Genomic DNA, 20,637 nt, shown 5'->3' on the forward strand with positions numbered 1-20,637 from the left:
GGCCCCTTATGGGTTTTAAACGCACTAAGTTTGTATAAATGCACTAAACTTAACCAACATAACACTCAACTGTCAGAGTGAGAAGATAATCTCATGTTCTTAATTTGACTGCACTTTTGGAATGACTTTATTCTTCAAATTTTCCACCTAAAATATAATCTCCTAATGTGTTTTAACTTTCCTCTAAGACCTTTCAGAATAGTTTGAATTCTCAGTTAAACATCATAATTTTCTTGAGTGTCAGGGTAATAAATGACAGACAGTTCTGCCAAATGATTAGTAAGTATTATTGCCCCCTCCCAAATGCAAATTTTTGTGAATAAATGCTCAGCCAGAACTCAAGTCTAAGTGACCCAAGTTTCACCAAAGAGCAACTGGAGGAGGAAGAGTGATAGTGGTTTTAACAGCAATAATAGTAACAGTAATGGTGATGACAACAGTACCTTAAATTGATGGAGCATTTAGTCTATGTCAGGAACACAACACACATTATAAAAAAGAGAAGTTTAGGGCTTCCCTGGTGGCGCAGTGGTTGGGAGTCCGCCTGCCAATGCAGGGGACACGGGTTCGTGCCCAGGTTCGGGAAGATCCCACATACCGCGGAGCGGCTGGGCTTGTGAGCCATGGCCGCTGAGCCTGTGCGTCCGGAGCCTGTGCTCCGCAACGGGAGAGGCCACAACAGTGAGAGGCCCGTGTACCGCAAAAAAAAAAAGTTTAGAACACACTGTTACTTCTCCTTCTGATACCTTCAGCTTTGTGTATGGCTCAATCAAATGGCAGCTTTATCATTCTCTTCCTACTGTGTGTGTACTCGTTAACTCCTTCACTGGTGGTCAAAGCCCACAGAGACAAAGTCATTGATTTATTCTTCGCTTCTCTACAGACTCTCGATCTGGGCTGTATATATTTATAACACATATTCATCCAAAATGGATTAGCTAACCTCCGATCATGGAAGACTCCAAATGGATCATCTCCTAGGATATTCTTAGAATCAAAGTCATATTTCCTATTCCAAGGGAATCCCAATGTATCAAAACAGTATTTCAGTAATTTGTACATACAATTGCTAAAAACTATGATTTCGCATGCTAGTTTCACAAAAATCAAATTCAGCTGTTTCCACCAAATGGATGCATTTTTTTTTTTTTTTTTAAAGAAACCAGCAGGATGAATAGGGGCTGGTGAGGGAGAAAATCCAAAGGATACAGATACTTTGGAAAAATACAATTTGCATGTGATACAGAGATGACTTCCCACCCCACCACTCAAATATATTTCAAATTCTAGAGATTTTAGTGTGATTTTTTTAAAGTAGAAGTTGAATTGCATTCTGAAAAATCTTCCCCGAGTTCACATTGAGGAAGTAAACAAATAAGGCTGAACATGCAAAGAGAACCAATTTTTTCCTTACGGTTCAATATATAATGACTGTTAATTCCACTAGTGACTATCACCATTATCATCATTTACCAGATGACAGCTGGATATCTAGAGCCAAGTGAAGAAAAGACCCTAACCAGTCAACTTTTATCTTCTAATTATGATAAGTTACCAACTCAGATAACATCTCCCTGCCCACAAAGGAGTAGAATGAATAAAAAGTGAGCTTGAAGGTTTATGTTAAACTTGACTTTTTGAAAAGACAAGCATCTGTTTTTAAATGGAAAGATCCATTAAAATCAAAAAAAAGATGGGCAACAGTAGAAGCATAAAATGAGCATCTTAATTACAGTACTGTTCAGCATCCCTGGCGACATCAAGCTCTATCCACGGTGATCACTAGGTCTCCACTGGAAGGAAGTGGGCTTTGATGGCATAAAGAGCATTGTATTAGGTATGACTGTATGAAGACTTTTAAAGCCTTTGATGAAACCAGAGTGGGCGAAGGAAAGAAAAGAATTTTCCCCACAACTGTGGGAAAAACTAGCAAGAATCAACAAGGAACATAAAAATTCTTTGTTGTGTATTGTTCATAAAATATTCCAAAAATGAATATAACATAGTCAGGGCTTTTTTTTTTTTTTTAAACTCCTAGAAGAAAGGTTATGAAATGTTCTTATCTCATCCACCTCACTGCCGAATCCCAGATGATACAAGTTCTGAACAGAGGCGCTAGTTAGTATGCAGTACTAGAATAGGTGTGAACGTATGGGTTTTATTTTTGTATTTTTTATTTTATTTTTGTAGTGGGATAAGGAGAAGGCATAAAATTAAATACATGACATTTGCAGTACTAAGTCATCACATAAGACACCCAGCTGATGTTTCAATCTTGGATGTAAGAAACTTGATTTTCAACAAACCATTCATGTTTGTACACACCCAGAAAAACCGAGAACCACAGACTTTTCGGAGGAGAGATATTGGAAGTAAAAGTCTAAATATGAATAGAAGAGATGTGACCCACATATTCAAATCCAGACTTTTACAGAAAAACCACATTAACTCAAATCTTAAGTCAACACTAATTGTACTTACCAATGAGAAGGTTAACAATGGCAGCAGAGGCCATTCTCAGAAACATTTAAGGTTTAAAAGAGTCCACAAGCACTTGAAAAATAATAGCATACTGCTTGTTTCCACAGATTAATATACAACAGTTATTTTTACTAAATTGGACAAAAAAAATAAGTAGGTAAATCATGCTCTGATTATCTTAACTCAGCTAGTTAGAGGCTGATCAACTAGTTAGAGTCTGGTGGAAATGAACCCCCAGTTGTTGCTTTGGTTTTGTCCATAGCATCTGCAACATTTCCACGGACACCACTTCTTAGAAAATAGCCAGAAATGCAATGAAAGGAAAATATAAGAGTCAGGACAAATTTGTTACTACCAGTAAAACAGAAATGCCAAAGCACATGTGCTTTTGATGATGGAACAGAAAGTAACATCATCTTCATATTTCAGAGAATGTGTTCCTTGTTTGCTTCCTGGTGTAGAGAGTACTGAAGTCATCTGTTTATAGGTGTTGTTACTTTACATAAAATTACAACAAAATAAATAACTACTCTTAAAATCCATCAATGGAGGGTTTCCGGAATATAAAAATAATTGTAGAATCTCTCCAAAATTGGAGCTGCACACTACTTTTCGATGTCTAATGCTGAGTACAGAGTAGGGACTCAGTACTTTCCAATGAAGGAATATACCTTTGAAGACAGACATACACCCTTTCTTAAAGTATTAAAATCAGTGGCGTTCACTCAACAATAAGGAGCACATGTTATGTGCCAGACATTGTGTCAGCCTGTAGAATGAAAAGCTATTAAAACAGAAAACAATGAAAAGAACAATATCATTATTTTTTTTCTTATCCAGGCTATATTTACATGGTTTTGAATATTCAGATAAAGGTGTAGGAATAAGTTAACCATTTAAGTCCTCAAAATCATTTAGACAAGAGGTATCATGTAACTGAAATCTTAGTTAACTGAGTTTTTCAGTGTTCAGTTGGGTGACAAAACATCCAAATGGGCACATGTTACTAAGTATGTGAATATTCAGAAATCTACTCAACTGAAAATGTTGCTTTTGTTCTAAATGTCTGACATGCAGTAAGTCTACAAGAAGCCAGTCCATGAAATCGATGTGTTCATATCCTGTTTGGGGAAATAATAAAACAAATAGCAACCTACCGGTATCTTCAAGGTTCTGTTTTGAAAGTTGGTCACTGAAGGGCATCAAAATAAAACAAGCAGATGGCTCTGAACACTTAAAAAATACACACATGTATAGAGAGACAGATATGGATATATGGAGCAGCAAGCAAATATAACAAAACAGAAGGGAAGACAGAAACTAAGCTAAATAGAGAAATCACAAAGAAAAACTATGAGAGAGAGTCCATTTGAAAAAGTAGGGCCAAAAAAGAGAAGAAATGGCCACAGACAAGTGCTCCAGGTCTGGCCAGAAGAGCCAGGAGAACCAATGATAAATTACGCAAGGCAGTCTGAGAAGAGAACAAGGTAGGCCACCTAGAAAGGAGACTAGGCACCTCCACTCTGAGAAGGTGAGCAGGTTTGCAGTAGAAAGCAAGAAACATGAACTTTAAAATCCTTCGAACACATATGTCCCAATGACAAAAACATATGAGTGTACAAGACGAAAAACTCCAGAGTATTTTCAGACTTTTAAAACTCCAACAGGTACCATGTCTTCCCTTCCAGCCTCTAAATCCAGGGATAATGATTAGAGACTTTGGAATCAAAAGGGCTTTAGTAACAGGTTAAGCTAAACGAGGCCAAGGATTCTGTGAATTGAATCCTTGCAGATACCATGCAGAGTTTTACTCTGGTTTCCAAGGCCACGGCACACCCAAAAAGACTAAGTAAGGTAAATGACATTCCCCTAATCAAGGCACAGTGCAGAAACCAAATGAGGGGCAAGGGAGGAAACCTGAAAACTCCTAATAAATAATGTGGCTTCCAGAGTCATCCAGAGTAGCTAACTAGCAGCTTTTCAGGGAGAAATAAAAATGCATATGTTCTATTTCACTGAGAAATCATTCTATGTCCAGCTTTAGTGAGATTAAAAGAAAAAAAGGATTTAATATTACAAAAAGGAAAAAGCAACCATAAACATATAATTAGCATATTCTTACCCTGTACATCTTCTAGAAGAAGATCACAAGCACAAATGTTTGCAATTTCCTGAGGAAATAATTATTATTAATGCTGAGGGGGAAGAGAAGTGACAGAGGTTCTAAAGACTGCCTAGGGCAAGAGTAAAAAAGCATCAAGTGGGAAGCCACAGACACACTGACTTCGTATCTCAAGTCCCGCCGGGATTCAGATAGCTCTACTTGAATAAAATCTGACGATATCCCCTAGTTAAAAGGATGAGTGTTTCTGTAGAAACAACTAGATAAATCTTATCCCCAGTCTAAAAACTGCTTTTTTAGTCAGTTCTGCATAAATATTTGAGAGTTTGAATATTTGAACATTTTTACTCCTGAAATCTGGGTACTGTTTGCACTTCAAAAGACTTATATAACTCTGTGAGCGGATTTCTTTTCAATATCTTTAAGATACAATCTCTGAAAATGTTAGTCCTTGGATTGGATATACGCATACCCAGAACTTGCAAAGCTCTCCGGAGGAACGGGTACTCTGGGGTTGACCGGCAGAGTTCCTAAACGTCAAGAATGGTATTTGGAGTTCAAGGTTGAAGGCGGCATGAAATAGGCTTAAAAGAGTATATAGCCCATCTCAAAAGGGTTTAAAACTGCACCCCATTACTTAAAAAATACCCCAAACAGACAGCACGACGAGCCATTTTACCTGTCCTACCAGTCCCGGGCAGGTCGGGGTGTGAAAAGACTTCCAGAGCTCCGAGCGGTGTCCTATATGTAACCCAACAGCCTCAAGCGAGCGGCAGGCGACTTCGGGGACCCGCCAGTGCGCAGGGCGGGGTGGGGAGGCCCGGCCGGTCCTCCCGCACGAGGGTGCCCAGGGCCCCTCGGGACCAGGGCGGCCAAAGGGAACCGCGGCGTCGCCGTGCCAGGCCGCCTACCGGCCCCCACGACCCGCACGGCGGCCGCGGATCCCGACGCCCTGGGGGCCGCACGGGGCGAGGCGAAGCCCGGAGCGCGGCCCCGGGACTCTCCGTCTCCGAGGGGCCGGAGCGCGGCCTCCGGGCAGCTGCGCGCAGCTGGACGCGGCCCCGGGCGCCTCCGCCCCAGCCCTATCCCTCCGGCTCGGCGCCCAGGCCGCCCCTCGCCTGCGGCCCCTCCGCGCCGCCCGACCCTCGGCAACTTACTGGGGCAGCGCGAGGGCCGCGACGAGGGGCCGGGGATGGGCGAGTGGCAGGAGAGTGTCGGGGCTCGCGGCTCGGGGAGGCTGCTGGAGCGGCCGCCGCCTCGCTGGTCCGCGCCGAGACTAGCGCCGGGGCCGCCGCGCTGCAGAAGGCGGGCTGGGCAGGTGGGCGCAGCTTGTGTAGCCGCGCCGGGGGCGGGGCCTGGCCGGGGGGCACCGCCTCCCCCTCCCCCCTTCCTCCCCCTCCGGCCCCCGCGCTCGCCGACCCTCCCACCCGAGCCCGCCTCCCGCCCCGACAGTCCAGGCCACGCTGCCAGCCCTCGGGGTAGGAGGGTCGGGCTGCAGCGCCGCGGAGTCTGTCTACGGCCCGGTGCACTTGGCCGTGCGCTCGGCCGGGGCTAGGCCCGTGGGCGCCGGCGGGCGGGGAGGCCGAGCTCTGCCGGGCGGCGAATTCTTGCTCTCCCTGGAGGTCCCAGCCTCAGGCGCATCTCCGAGGCTGCTTCTAAGTAGAGTTCCTCTAAGTGGGATTTTTGTCCCCGATTTATTTTTTATTCTGAGAAGAATTTGCAAGTAAGAAAGTAATGATAATAAAATATGTCAAGGACCGTAATAAATAGAACCCAGATGGGCGTGCTTTGTCAAATAGTACTACTTCACCAGTAAAAACCGTAAACCGTTTGTTACAATGTTTAGTTGCTAGTTTGAAAATCCCGGTAATGTGAATAGGTAGTCCTGATGATTTAGGGGTGGGCTTGTAAGAAAGTGACATTTGCTGTTTCTGAGAGAGTAGTAAGAGTTACATGACCAAGGTTTCTCATGCTGTGCTGTTGTTTAATTTAGGGGTCTCTGATAAGATTAAAGACACAATATGAAACTGTTCATTTTAATCCAAAAGGAGGCCAACGCTGGCACTGAATTGAGCAGTGAGTGCATATTATTGTTTTTGTTTGCTGGAAAGATCTACCTTGTTTTGTTTAGTGTGTGGTAAACATCTTTATTCATCTACCAGTAATGCTCGTCTCTTTGGCAAAGCGCCAAATTCATATTGACGAATTATATGTACATTTTTCATGTGATGTTCTAAATCATTCTTAACTTCTCTAAGACATGTGTTCCCAAGAGAATCTGATTAAAGATTTAGGGCTTCACTCCAGAAACTGGTCCATGTACCAAATCTCAATGACTATCTCAGAAGCGCATGTACCTCATGAAGCCATTAAGAACCCCATTAAAGAACTGGAAATCTAAATAGCAACATGGCTACAAGAGTATTATCTGTTCCAGTAAATGTCCTAAGTAATAGAGACACTGTTAATATAAACTTACTTTTATAGTATAAAACGGATTCCTTAGGCAAATAATTATTAATGACATTGAGGAAAATGATACGTATAGACTCTGACACCAAATTCATTCAGTCCCGCAAAGGCTAAGAGGCATTGTACAGGGGGGTGAAGACTCAAGACGCAAGAGTATTTGTCTAACTTCTAAAGGTTAAGAACACAATCTAAATGTTTTTACCTGTTTTTTTTTCTTTAATAGAGATTGCTATTTTTTAATTTATGAGATTATTTCCCCGCACATTTTTATTTAAACATCGTGAAGGGACAGTCTGTTATTAGGTTGCAGAACAATGACTGGGGATAAACTAATCTATTTGACATTTAGAAACTGCCAATTTTGTCAAAATACCAATCTTTGAGTTTATCTAGTAATCTGCCCATCTGATTTTGGTACTTCTTGAAACAATACATGTGTCCATGTGTGTCAATAATAAAAGCTATTTCATCTCTAAGCAAAAACGAACAAGTCCTTTCTAACAAGCACAATGTTTGATGAATATCTTGACACAGTAGAAGGTTTTTTTTTAATTAATTTATTTTATTTTTGTCTGCGTTGGGTCTTCGCTGCTGCGCGCGGGCTTTCTCTAGTTGCAGCGAGCAGGGGCTACTCTTCGTTGTGGTGCACGGGCTTCTCATTGCGGTGGCTTCTCTTGTTGTGGAGCACGGGCTCTAGGCGCGCGGGCTTCAGTAGTTGTGGCTCATGGGCTCAGTAGTTGTGGCTCGCGGGCTCTAGAGCACAGGCTCAGTAGTTGTGGTGCACGTGCTTAGTTGCCCCACGGCATGTGGGACCTTCCTGGACCAGGGATCAAACCAATGTCCCCGGCATTGGCAGGCGGATTCTTAACAACTGTGCCACCAAGAAAGTCCCACACTAAAAGTTTTGATTTATATATTCCTTTTCCTGTTTGCAATTACTTGTTAACTGTGAACCCCGTATCTCATCTTTGGTTATTTCTCAAATGTTAAAATGTATTTAGATGTAGAAAGAATAGAAGATCCACAGATCTAGTATGAGTCTTTAAGACTGACTCTGAGAGACAAAGGATATTAGAATGGAATATTTAGAAGTAAAATGTTTGACATGGACTAAGCTATTTTGACATCTTCATTTGCATTTCCTTTAGCACTACTCTATTCCTGCTACAGAAACAGAATTATTGTCTTCTCCCTATTTGATTAATCCTTTCATCCACCTCTGCCTCACCTGTGTGGAGTACTGTACAGTAATCACTTTTCATTTTCATGTGTCAAACTTCCTGCTTAGAAATGAAACAGAAAATCCAAGTTAGTCATTTTCAGCAGAAGGAGTAATCTAGGTTGTTGTCTTCCAAAGATTTCAGAAACATTTGTGCATGTCTGAACTCCTAAGGTTTTATGAAATTACAGGAAAGTTCAAGGGACTTTTGTAGCTCAATAAATTACACACCCTGTATCCTACACTTGCCAAACACAACCCAGAGTAAGTCTCATATCCACGAATAAGGGATTTACTTTAACTATCAAGGCTGAATGAGTTGATTCTTATTAGTTCTAATTTTGACTCTATTATCCCCAAGCTATTTCAGCAAAGACAAAGCTAAAATCCACCAGTTTTTTTTAAATGGTTGGATACTAGATATTGAAGCTTGTTTTATAGTTGAATAAATAGGCTTGAAGGAGAAAAAAGTCTTGGATCAGAGTTCAGACCACTAGAGTTTCAAGTGCTTTCAGGCCACTGTTGTTCTCCATTTCCCTTTCAAAAACATGTAAAAAATTAAAGGTGATTTTCCACACATTCCATATTTACCCATTCCTTAAGATAAACAATAAAATATTGAAAAAAATACAATAAGCCCTTATAAGACAAATTATCTTTTAAATTTGTATTTTTCAACTTGTCTTTTAACAAAGACCAAATAATGGTTTCGCAATGGTTTTCAGTTCTGCACTGCTCTCCCTATGAATTTCCCTACATCCTGCCACTCAGCTAGTTTCTGGGTTTTCTTTACATTGGCCATTAATCAAGAATCGCCCAGAGCTCCACCCGTTCCGTGCTGGTCTCTGTTTCCTTCGGCCAGGATTCCTGCTGGGACTGTATCTGCTGAAAAAAGTCAGCCTTCTCAATCCAAACATCTTCAGTCAGCCTGTTGCTCTAAGGACTGAAAACCAGGGAGGGGGTCAGGAGAGAGCTCAGCTGATGTAAATCCTTCTCTGTCCCTCCACCTTGTCAAAGGTTCTCACTGCTCCGGCGATGGCTTCCTAACCATGTCCAGTGGACTTCTCTCAGTTTTCAACTGCCTCAAATTCTCTCCGGCTTTCTATCCTTTTGTCTGGAAATTGTTTTCCCCCTTGGCTTTCGTGATCTCTTCATTTTCTTCCTACCATCCTGACAACTTTTTGTCCTCCTTGCTAACTATGGAACTCCTAAGAATAAATTCTTGAATCATTTTATCTTCATCCACCTTCACAATCTTAGCTGTTATCCATTCCTAAGGCTCAGCCAACTTGATGGCATCTCTCCCAAAAGCTACTTCGTTAGACCTTGTCTTTGCTCCAAACTGTGTCTCTGGGGAGATAAACTTGCAAGTACTTGAAATTATATGATTGAAGAAAAATCCATCTCTTCCTTAGACTGATATCTCTCTCCAGCTTTCTTCTTACTATTTTTCTGGTACTCTTTAAGTTATACATTCTCCTGGTAATAACCTTAAATTGTTATTTACAGCTCTCTCCTTTACTTTTTTTTTTTTTTTTTTTTTTGCGGTACGCGGGCCTCTCACTGTTGTGGCCTCTCCCGTTGCGGAGCACAGGCTCTGGACACGCAGGCTCAGCGGCTATGGCTCACGGGCCCAGCCGCTCCGCGGCATGTGGGATCTTCCCAGACTGGGGCACGAACCCGTGACCCCTGCATCGGCAGGCGGACTCTCAACCACTGCCACCAGGGAAGCCCTCCTTTACTTTTTTTTATGTTCCATCAGTCACGAAGTGCTGCTACTCTTCCTCCGTTGATTCTGTATTACAGAAACAATTTTTTCTCTTGATTTCTAATCTCCGTCTCCCTAATCTCTATCCTTATCACGTTTTCTTTTTAACATCTTTATTGGAGTATAATTGCTTTACAATGGTGTGTTAGTTTCTGCCGTATAACAAAGTGAATCAGCTATACCTATACCTATATCCCCATATCCCCATATCCCCTCACTCTTACGTCTCCCTCCCACCCGCCCTCCTATCCCACCCCTCTAGGTGGTCACAGAGCACCGAGCTGATCTCCCTGTGCTTTGCGGCTGCTTCCCACTAGCTATCTATTTTACATTTGGTAGCGTATATATGTCCATGTCACTCTCTCACTTCGTCCCAGCTTCCCCTTCCCCCTCCCCATGTCCTCAAGTCCATTCTCTACATCTGTGTCTTTTCTCCTGTCCTGCCCCTAGGTTCTTCAGAACCTTTTTCTTTTTTTTAGATTCCATATTATCCTTATCATGTTAAGACAAGTTACTGCAGTCTTCTCAACAACTCATGGTGTCTTCTCATCGATTATAGAATCAAACTAAACTCCTATCTTGTACAGACCCCATCAGTATATCTTCTTGACTTATCATGTGTCCAAGATGGTAGCCACTTGCCACGTGCACCTCTTGAGCGCTTGATTCATGACTAACCTGAACTGAGATGTGCTGAAGAGTACAATATACCCTGAATTTCAAAGACCATACAATCAAAGTCATGTAAAAATGGCTCACTAATAATTCTTTCACACAGATTACCTGTTGAAGTAATGTTTGGGCTAGGCCATCTACGTCATTGGAATTATTTTCACCTGTTTCTTTTGACTTCTTTTTCTATGTGGCTGCTAGAAAATGTTAAGTTACAAACGTGGCTCACCTTGTATTTTACTGGACAGCGCTGCTTTAGACAATCAACAAGCCTGTCCTGGGCTAAGCAAGATGCAACAAATTTTTTAAAAAGCACGAATGATCCACCCCTTCACAACCCAGCTAGGGGGATAAGACATTGAAAATCAATTATTGGCACCACCGGTAGGAAAACGCCAAATGACTGAAGAAGAAAATTAGCCCTGTGGAAGCTTAAAGGAGAGAAGTGGTCAGGAAGCCTTTCCTGAAGAAGTGGCATTTCAAAAGATCCTTGAAGGACAGATAGCTTGCTTTTCTGCAGCTGTGGAAGAAAGATAAAGCCATTCTGGGACACAGGAGGTGGGAAAGCACTGAGGAGGCTTGGGGTAATTGTGTAGACCATTGGCTGGGGTGAGTGCCATGCCCTGGAAGGGACTCAGGTCGACGCATCTCTTGTGCCTCTATGTGCTCATTCACCTCTAGGATGACCTCTTGCCTACTTTTCTCATCATTCTCTGTCCCATTGCTTCCTTCCAGGCTTTACCATACCCAGGACCTGAAGCTAGGATAAAAGTTACATGCACGTTGCCAGCCCTGCTTCTGACGAAGTTTCCAGAAAGCGTGCTCCAATGTGTGCTCCCAGACAGTGGCACCGCATGGTATTTTTGCTGAGGAAATGTTCTCCCGCACTGGGGAAACCTTTGAATGGAGGGTCCGACCCAAATAAAGAACAGAACTCAGTGTTTATTTAAATTGCCACCTATCTACGTTGGCCAACCATTCTGATTTGCCCAGGAGTGTTCCAGTTTTAGCACTAAAAGTCCCAGGACCCAGGAAACCCTTCAGTCCCAGGGAAACTGGGATGGTTGGTTCATTTTACTTACTCTGCCATGTTCCAGGTTCTGACTTTGTTTTTCCTTTTTAGTCACTACTGTGATTTCTAAGACAAAATGACAGATAGTACAATTGTGTTGAAAAGGAGTGTGGTTGCTTTCTCTGGTCACAGCAGTGCTGACTTGACAGCATTTTTTCTCAGCCTTGGTTTTGTGATGTCCTGGGGGGGTCACAATTCTTCATGTTAAATTCATTCAACTTCCATTTTAAAAATATGTCACTGGATACACCCAATCAAATAGAAGGGGGATACTTCAGTTCCAAAAAGTGGGAATAGACAGAATCCTACCTGCAAGTAACCTTACCTCTTCACTGGAGCCTAATCATCCCCGTCAGTTCCCTGTTACTTCCTCCTGAGCCTCTTTCTGGACCCTGGGAAGTCCCGCTCCTCTTGTAAGTCCCATTCTTGTTCTCAAGGCCTGATAGCTAAAGGACGTCATCAATATGAAGAGAAAACACCTAGATGAGAAATTCGAGAAGCAGATGCAATTCCAAGTTCTGGCAGGAAAAGGCTTACCTGATTTAAGAAGTCTCCTGGTCCCAAAGGAATGAAGCAGCAATGGTGAACTGGGTAGGTGAGAGGTTTGGACTTTTAAGATACTGACCTGAAACCTTTCAGATCATCTACACCATATATTCATAAAGCTTAGCCGCAGTAGAATCACTTACCCAAAAGTTCTTGCCCAAGTCTGAAAAAATATCCAAATTCCAATTTCCACTTAGCAACCACCTCTTGCACGGTGCTGTGAATTCCAAGTTGCAAAACTTCGGTCTGAAAATGCTCATGTGGAAAATGTTACTATCTACCACCTTCCAGGGCTTCTGTGTAGCCTCATCAAAAAATTAAATACTTGGAGGTCAAACAATGAAAAGCAAATTAACCTCTGGTGGTGGGGGGAAGGGAGAGGGACAGTTGGTTCCTTGTTTAGCATGACTTTGATGTTTTACTGTCTGGCTTGGGCTCCATCCCTTAAAAGATCCATCCCTTAAAAAGCTCTATGAGTTGGTAACCTGTCCTTAAAGACCTCAGGGGATGAGAGCTTCAGAGAGTATACTTTTTTTTTTTGGTACGCAGGCCTCTCACTGTTGCGGCCTCTCCCGCTGCGGAGCACAGGCTCCGGACGCGCAGGCTCAGCGGCCATGGCTCACGGGCCCAGCCGCCCCGCGGCATGCGGGATCTTCGCGGATCGGGGCACGAACCCGTGTCCCCTGCATCGGCAGGCGGACTCTCAACCACGGCGCCACCAGGGAAGCCCCAGAGAATATACTTTTAAAGCTCCCACCTCTTTTACTTTTATATTTGGATTGGCACGAATTGATGCCTCTCAGCAAATTAAGCAGTCTTTTGTGCCTTTTGTATCCTAGACAGAGAGGCAGAGTCTGTTTTAATGACGAGCAGTCTGGTACGCCGAGTTTCTTCATACAAGTCAATGTTGGTTTACTCCGTCCCAGGGAGAACACCTGAGTTCTTCCTCGGTTACATAGAAGAGTTCAGAGTGCTGGCTCTCATGTGGCTTGTTCCCTAGTCTCTACTGTCAAATCTGACCGCACTAGAAACTGTGTGCATTTTCTCCAGAAGCTTTAGGGGAAATTGCGCTTTTGTGCTTCTGCATCTAGGGAGAGAGCTTGTACAGCCAGGCTAAACCTGAGTAGGATCCTGGCCTAATTTGGAAGGCACTTCAGTTCTGCCTGGGTTTTCATTTTCATCTTTCCCAAAATTTAATTCTGGGGAAGAAATCATGAACTAAAAAGATATAATTACATACAGATGTGCAGTAAAAAACACAAACTAATCCTACTGGTTGCTAAGTTAGCTAAATGTATGATTTTGAGCAAAAAGTTCTCAACTGCATTTTTTTCACTTTCTTTTTCCTGTGAAGTGGGGATAATAATACTCCCTTTAACTTCTCCAAAAGATTGTGAGAGTGGTACACAGGTAAGCAAAAACACTGCGAACAAGTTAAGTCACTCATTAAGGTTTGGCATGGTTCATACCCCATCAGTCTAAAATTCAGTTCCAAATACAATTTCAAGTTAAAAATCTAACTCATTTCTCAGGCTGTGCATGTAAACCACATAATGTAGCATTATCTTTAACATTACATTGAAACAAATAAAATAAAGTTTTAAATAACTGATACTTTTAAGCCAGGTTGACCTGTCCAAGCAATCTTCCAACAATAGTTCTATCTTTGGGGTCATCTTCCCTGTGTCAGCAGCAGTCATCGCCAGAGTGTGACCCATGACCTGTTAACTGGCCGAAAGGACCTCAGCCTGATGGTCATACTGCTTTCCCTTCTGTTGGCCCCTGTGTTGACCTTCTTTCTAGCCTTCTTACAGTTCAGGGAAACTTAGAGCAAAAAATAACGAGCAGAAGAAAAATAGGAGAGAAGAAAAAAAATCTTGAAATTGCAACATTTTAATTTTAAATTCTCAGTCATTTCACAGCCTATGTAGGTAAGTGATAATCATTAAAAGTATATAAAAATATGTTCCCATTTATTATTAAATGCATCTAAGGATGAGTCTTAGGAAAATCTACTGGGGCCCCACTTCTAACGCTGCAATCTCAACCTCCCAGCAAGGCCAGGCAGGTAACATCAAACTTTGAGGCTAGCTGGGCATCAGACAATAGTGGGGTGGGGGGAAGGAGGCTATAGAACTGAGAAAACATTCAAATACAAAAATTTAAACACTGAGCCAGATAGGCAACACACAAATACAGGCTGAATTAGTCCCCAGGCAGGGATGCCAATTTTCCACATCTGTTCTAAAAGGTTACTCATATAACCGTGCAGTCAACTGAAATTATTTATTAAAATTATTTTTTAAACCACATTCACTATAGGCATAGTGGATATTTAATTGTCTGTACGATTCTAGTATGTTATTCCCTTTAAGGTACAGTTTCACATTTTTTTTTAAGGAAATACAAAGTTTAGTGTAAATTTCTTTCAAAAAGTTACATAAGCATATTTCCCATGAGAAACTCCACTTGTTCGTGTGGGAAACTATACAAAGGAGTTTATTAGCAATAAATTGTGCATGATCATCAGAATAGCAAAGTAATCATTTTGAACTGAGTGCATATTCTAATCCTCCTGTATGAATTATGTGAATAAAATCTTTGAAGAATTGTTGAGGAGGCAATCTTGGCTAAATTGAATTTGACAGTGCCCCTTTATCTAGTTCCAATGTGATTAGACTATGGGGTGCATATAGAATCATAGAGGATACTGCTTTAAAATATGGTGACATTCCAGCATTAGATAAAGCAACTCAGGACAATGAACCCTGTATTGAATAAAAGTAACTTCAACACCCACAGTGTAACGTTTCCTTTTTGGGGGGAGGGGTTCAATTTGATAGGCTGTTTCACATCATTTTATTTTTATGAAAGTTTGACAGTAATATCCAAGGGGGTAAACATTCATTTTACAACTGTATGTTTTATACCCTTAAGTTCCAGCCGGTTGTGCCCTGCATGACCCCAGGAGGTGCCATTCTTATGGACAACAATGTGAAAAGCATTCCTGGGATTCAGGCAAAGTACAATGTACACAGCCTTAAAGCAACCTCACTGAAGACTCAAGGGATAAACAAGCTGTTCTGCATAGGCATGTTTCTCAAAGAGCAGAAATTTGTCCACTTAAGTACCCAAATTTAAAACATCTGTGTGAGGCTTCCCTGGTGGCGCAGTGGTTGAGAGTCCGCCTGCCGATGCAGCGTGATACGGTTCGTGCCTCTGTCAGGGAGGATCCCACATGCCGCGGAGTGGCTGGGCCCGTGAGCCATGGCCGCTGAGCCTGCGCGTCCGGAGCCTGTGCTCCGCAACAGGAGAGGCCACAACGGTGAGAGGCCCGCGTACCGCAAAAACAAACAAACAAACAAAAAACATCTGTGTGTATGTACATAATTGTAAATAAGCACTTTAAATGGTTTTTTTAAATCAGTGTACAACTTCCTGGATCCCTAAAGAGATGATGCAGATGAAATTTTCTTGTACCTTTGGGTCACGATTATGAGGGTGCAAATAATGAGAACACTGTTTGTAATGTGTGTTACCCCCGTGGTTTTGAAGTGTGCATAGTATTTTTAAAATGTTATGAATATGTCTTTAAAGAAAAGACAATATTCAAGGACTCTATCTTAGCTTGGATTTCCCCAGAAACCAACATGAGACAAGGATTTGACTGCAAGAAATTTATATGAGAGGAATAAGGAAATAGGGAATTAAGATGGGGGAGGGAAGTAAACTAATAAAGGGTGTTATCAAAAGCATGTTGACAAGTGGCGCTTAACCCTTTGGGAGACAGCGTAGATGATGTGTCTCAGAATTCTCATTGAGGGAGAGGGAAATCGGACACTTACACATCAATTCCATCACCTTTGATGCAGGGCTTCTCCTGGGGGTTATTAACTCTCCTCGAACATGGACAAACAGGCTGAACTAGCCAGAGGAAGCCCTACAAAGGCACATGAAGGACCTTGTCATCTCCATCCTCAATATGTCATAGCAGCCCTGGATCCTCATGTTAATCAGAACTTCTTTCTTTGCTTATTGGTCACCTGGAATAAGAAGCTGAAAATGCCAAGGGAGAAGATGTAACTTAAGGTTCAGTGGAAACTTGCTCTGTCCCCTTATAGAAGGATCCCTCTCCCTCCCAGGAACCAGGACCCAGCATAGGCAAAGTGGAGGGAATGGGAAGCACAAATTTCCAAGTCATTCCCTGACCCATGTATTTTAAACATGAACCCTGCTGCAGGCTAACTTGTTAAATTAAATTAGGGTATATCAGAGCTCACAGCCCCTGCATCCTACAGTTCTGTTCAAGACATGACATTGTTCTTGATTTCTTACCATGGCCAGTAGAGGCACCTTTAGGAGACTTCCATTTGGCCTTTCTTAACAGATGATTTACTCTGCAGGTCAAAGAACCTGTGCGGGGTGAGGTTTTGCCAGCTCTAAGCATAGTCATTTTGATTATGCCCTTGGGCAACACAGACATTTCTACCTGGGTGTCCATAGATGCACTGGATCTCTTGTCAGATGAACTTGGGCCAGGACTCCAGACTCCATTTATTCTCTAGCCTCTCTAGCCTGAGTAGCCCCCACTCTAAAAAGGGGCCACGGGGTTGGCTTACAGCCACCAGGATGAGTATCCTGCATCTCACAACTGGAACTTAATTCTGCTGAGGAAATATAGGAGTACACAGTACAGTTCCATCTATTCTTCCATTCAGTGTGTTTATGCCCCCAATTAAGCATGAGACAGGGACTGTGAGTCTGTTTGTCATTCCTTAGCTGCTTTCAGATCCCACGTTATCTGTCGTTCCACTGCACCAGTTACGACTCCGTGATTTGAAGGTACATATGCTTTGTACGACATGGTCTCTAAATGCAATCCGTAACTCATCCAATGCCAAGCAAAGTAGCGATCTGTTCCAGTGCTGGAGGAAAACCAATCGTGAAATAAGTAAGAGATACTTTGTCTCATATGAGGTGACTCTTGGCATCCACCACCATCCTAAGAGATTTCCAAGGGTCATGCTTTTCCTTTGCCTTCACGCTACCCTATTTAATCTAACCCCTGAATAAGATACAGTCCCTTGTAATGTTTGCCCTTCACTGGTGTCATTTAGTAAAGAGATTTGGGGAGGAGCTAATTCTGTTTTCTCTTTGAGTGTAATATTTACTTCCAATTTTGTAGCTGGTTTGCTAAGCTTGTTGACATATCTCTGAGGCTTGCCTATTTTTTTCTCTCTAAGAAGTACAACTTTTAATATTTTTTATTTTGTTCTCTTCTCTGTCTTTAGCAATAAAATGAATCAATTTTATACTAGAAGGTATTATTTTGTGCTTGTTCTGGAAATAGGTTCACCAGAAGTGTTATTGCACTTTTTCTTTTTTTTTTTTTTTCTTTTTAATGGTGTGAGAGCTTCCATGGCTTTCTTTTACTCTTTGGCAATGTTTTCTGATAAACAGTGTCCTGGGCACTAGTGGTGATGGGATTGCTGGTCTAATAAAAGCATTTTCAGATATTCTTCAGTATCTTTCTTATTTCCTTCTCTTTTGTAGCTGCTTATACAAAATCACCTTTCAGATTCATTTGTTCCAACACATACTGGTTGATATTCTATATTCATGTTCATGTGTTGTGTTCCCTTTCTACACATATGGCTTGCAATTAGATGTTTTGCTTATTTTATTTTAAAATAAATCATTCTTGGGCAGTCAATCAATTTTTAGGATTGATTGTAAGAAGAAATAAAATGATCAAAGGAGAAAAGCCTATATGCACATTTTTATCTGACCCATACTCTCCCACAGAACTTCACTGGTGATAAAACAAATGAAATCTGCAGCATTTTCAATGTGCTTACAAGTATGCGAGAAGGTGAGTGGATATTCCCAAGCATGAGTTAGATAACATCTTAAGATTATTTTTATGCTGTGGTTCTACTATTACCTCCAGGAAAAGAAAGCAAATGCAACCAAATGTATTACAGGACAGTGGAGAACCTGGGATTTATATTTTTGCTGTTCATTGGTCAATTATACTGTCGTCATAGAACCATTGAAAGCTAGAGTTGAAGTGGGTTTCTGGCATGACCCAGCACAGCTATTCCATTCTTCACGAAAGTGGGGACCTAGGTAATTTAAATGTCTTTTCCTAAACTCATAGCCCTAGTTAGTGGTAGAGCTGGGGGTGGGGAGATACCCAAACTGAATGTTATAATTTTTTCGCTATCATTTTGCTTCTCAAAGCAAATCCCATGACGGTGCCTATAAGTAATGTAGGAAAATTCTCTGGAATTTCCCCAGTCAACTGGACGTCTTGACTTCAGGGAAGAATGCAAATGTCAGGAGAGGTCCACCACCAGTGCATCACTGCTCTCGTAATAAAGGGGGCAGGTGTCCTGTGGGTCAAGGCTGAAGCACTTGGCAGGAGAGTAGTACTTGCCTCAAACACGCTTCACCACTAGACAAATACAGGATTTCAATACTTAGGACAACTTGTCCTGTAACCTTGTGATTTCAAACAGAGATGTGAGTGGAAGTGTAGGTAGAGAGACAGAAAGACAATGACTAGGCATTTGCTAAAACCATCTGTCAACTAAATGAAATGTATCAAAAACCTGTACAAACACAAAAGATAAAGTACATGGGGTACGTTATTAGAAAAGACCAATTTTCAAACATTGCTTTATCCATCTCCAATGTACTGCTTAATTTTTCTCTAAGGGATTAAAACGATGTCTTCTCAGTGGTTGGGAGAGGTTAGGTTATGTCTCTATGGTTAGGTGAGGTTAATAGAGAATATTATACAAAAGGCAAAGCTTTTAATAAAACAAGTGAAAATGAAGCAAGGCTGAATTGTTGGCTTGTCTTTCCCATCTGGCAGCCCTGTGATTAGTGGTATCAAGGGGTGTGTGGAGGGGGTGTGTGGAGGGGTGTGTGGAGGGGTGTAGCTGGAAAGCTGCAATCATTGCTTTCTCTCTGGTGTTGACGTAGGTGTCAAAAACTGGTTGACATGCTTGATATGTTGGGCAATTCTTGTGATAACTTAGTTCAAGCTTCTGCTCTTAGGCAAACATGTAAGTGAAAAACAGACTGTAAATACCCACTAGCTGGAATGCCCAGAGGCTAATCTGGTTTTGCTCCATGTACAGTATACACTTCATCCCAGCAGATGGTCAAGATGTGGTGGTGCAGGGTGATACATGCTTTCTTATTCAGAGACCCACCGATGACAAATTCTCTCCTTTACACCGTTAGCTCTAGTTTAATGAGATCCTGAAAATAAATGTTAGGCTAACATTAAATAATGTTTCTAGGGAAATATATAAGGGGCTAAACCACTTTCCTTAAATTAAATCTTAATAGTGGTAACTTGATTTTGTGAGTGCAAAAGGGAATGCTATGACACCTCTACATGGGTTTGAATATAAAAATTATGTTTAATCTGCTGTTACCATAGATTTAGCTATAAAAATCATTTCAAGGGCATTGTGTTGTGATGTAATGTACAACATGACAAATATAATTAATACAGCTGTATGTTACATATGGAAGTTGAGACTAGTAAATCCTGAGTTTTCATCACAGAAAAAAAATTCTATTTCTTTAATTTAGAACCTATATGAGATGATGGATATCACTAGATTTATTGTGATAATCACTTTATGATGTATGTAAATCAGATCATTGTGCTGTACACCTTAAATTTATATAGCACTGAATGTCAATTATATCTCAATAAAACTGAAAAAAAAAGAACATTGTGTTTTTACACTTCTCTGGGAAAAAAGTAGACCTTTCTAAAAATAATAAAGGATACACACACAGGCAAATTTTTTTCCTTTCAGTTAATAAAAAGGAGTAATGCTATGCAATTTGAAGCACAGCTGACATATATTTGGCACTTAATAAAACTAACTTTGTAATAAATGAATAATTATTTGAGCTTTGAGGGTTTTTTTTTTCCTTCAGTAAGCCTTATAATGCTTTGAAAATTCTCTTAATACAATTGCATTGGTCATCATCCAGTTCATAGAGAAATATGGAGCTTTTTAAACACCATATAAGCAGATAAAATGTACACAGTCTGCTTTCCAAGAGCTTTCAGTTGGAAAGAATAGTCAATTAAATCAATATGTAGGAAAAATTCAGATATGTAAGTGTATAGCAAACTTAGGGATAATAGAGCAAAATCCACATTATTGAACCTCCTTTTTTCAACACAATAGTTGATTTTATATAAATAAAATTTTATTTTCCCACCCACCCATTAAGCCCTAAATGAAATA

The 20,637-nt window shown here is 41.3% G+C and overlaps 1 protein-coding gene across 4 annotated transcripts in view; it reads right to left on the reverse strand.

Moving 5' to 3' along the window:
* Positions 1-5,884, reverse strand: part of SLC7A2 (solute carrier family 7 member 2) — a 73,834-nt gene extending 67,950 nt beyond the window's left edge. For 3 of the 4 annotated variants that reach the window (XM_082680436.1, XM_082680433.1, XM_082680437.1), the window contains exon 1: positions 5,761-5,884. The gene's annotated coding sequence lies outside the window, so the exon portion shown is untranslated. Of the gene's footprint in view, positions 1-5,282; positions 5,325-5,760 lie in introns of those variants that run through there. The other variant, XM_082680435.1, reaches the window with a different exon arrangement.
* Positions 5,885-20,637: the final 14,753 nt, after the last annotated feature.

This window comes from Grampus griseus, assembly GCF_964374135.1.
Source record: "Grampus griseus genome assembly, chromosome: 21".
Classification (NCBI taxonomy): domain Eukaryota; kingdom Metazoa; phylum Chordata; class Mammalia; order Artiodactyla; family Delphinidae; genus Grampus; species Grampus griseus.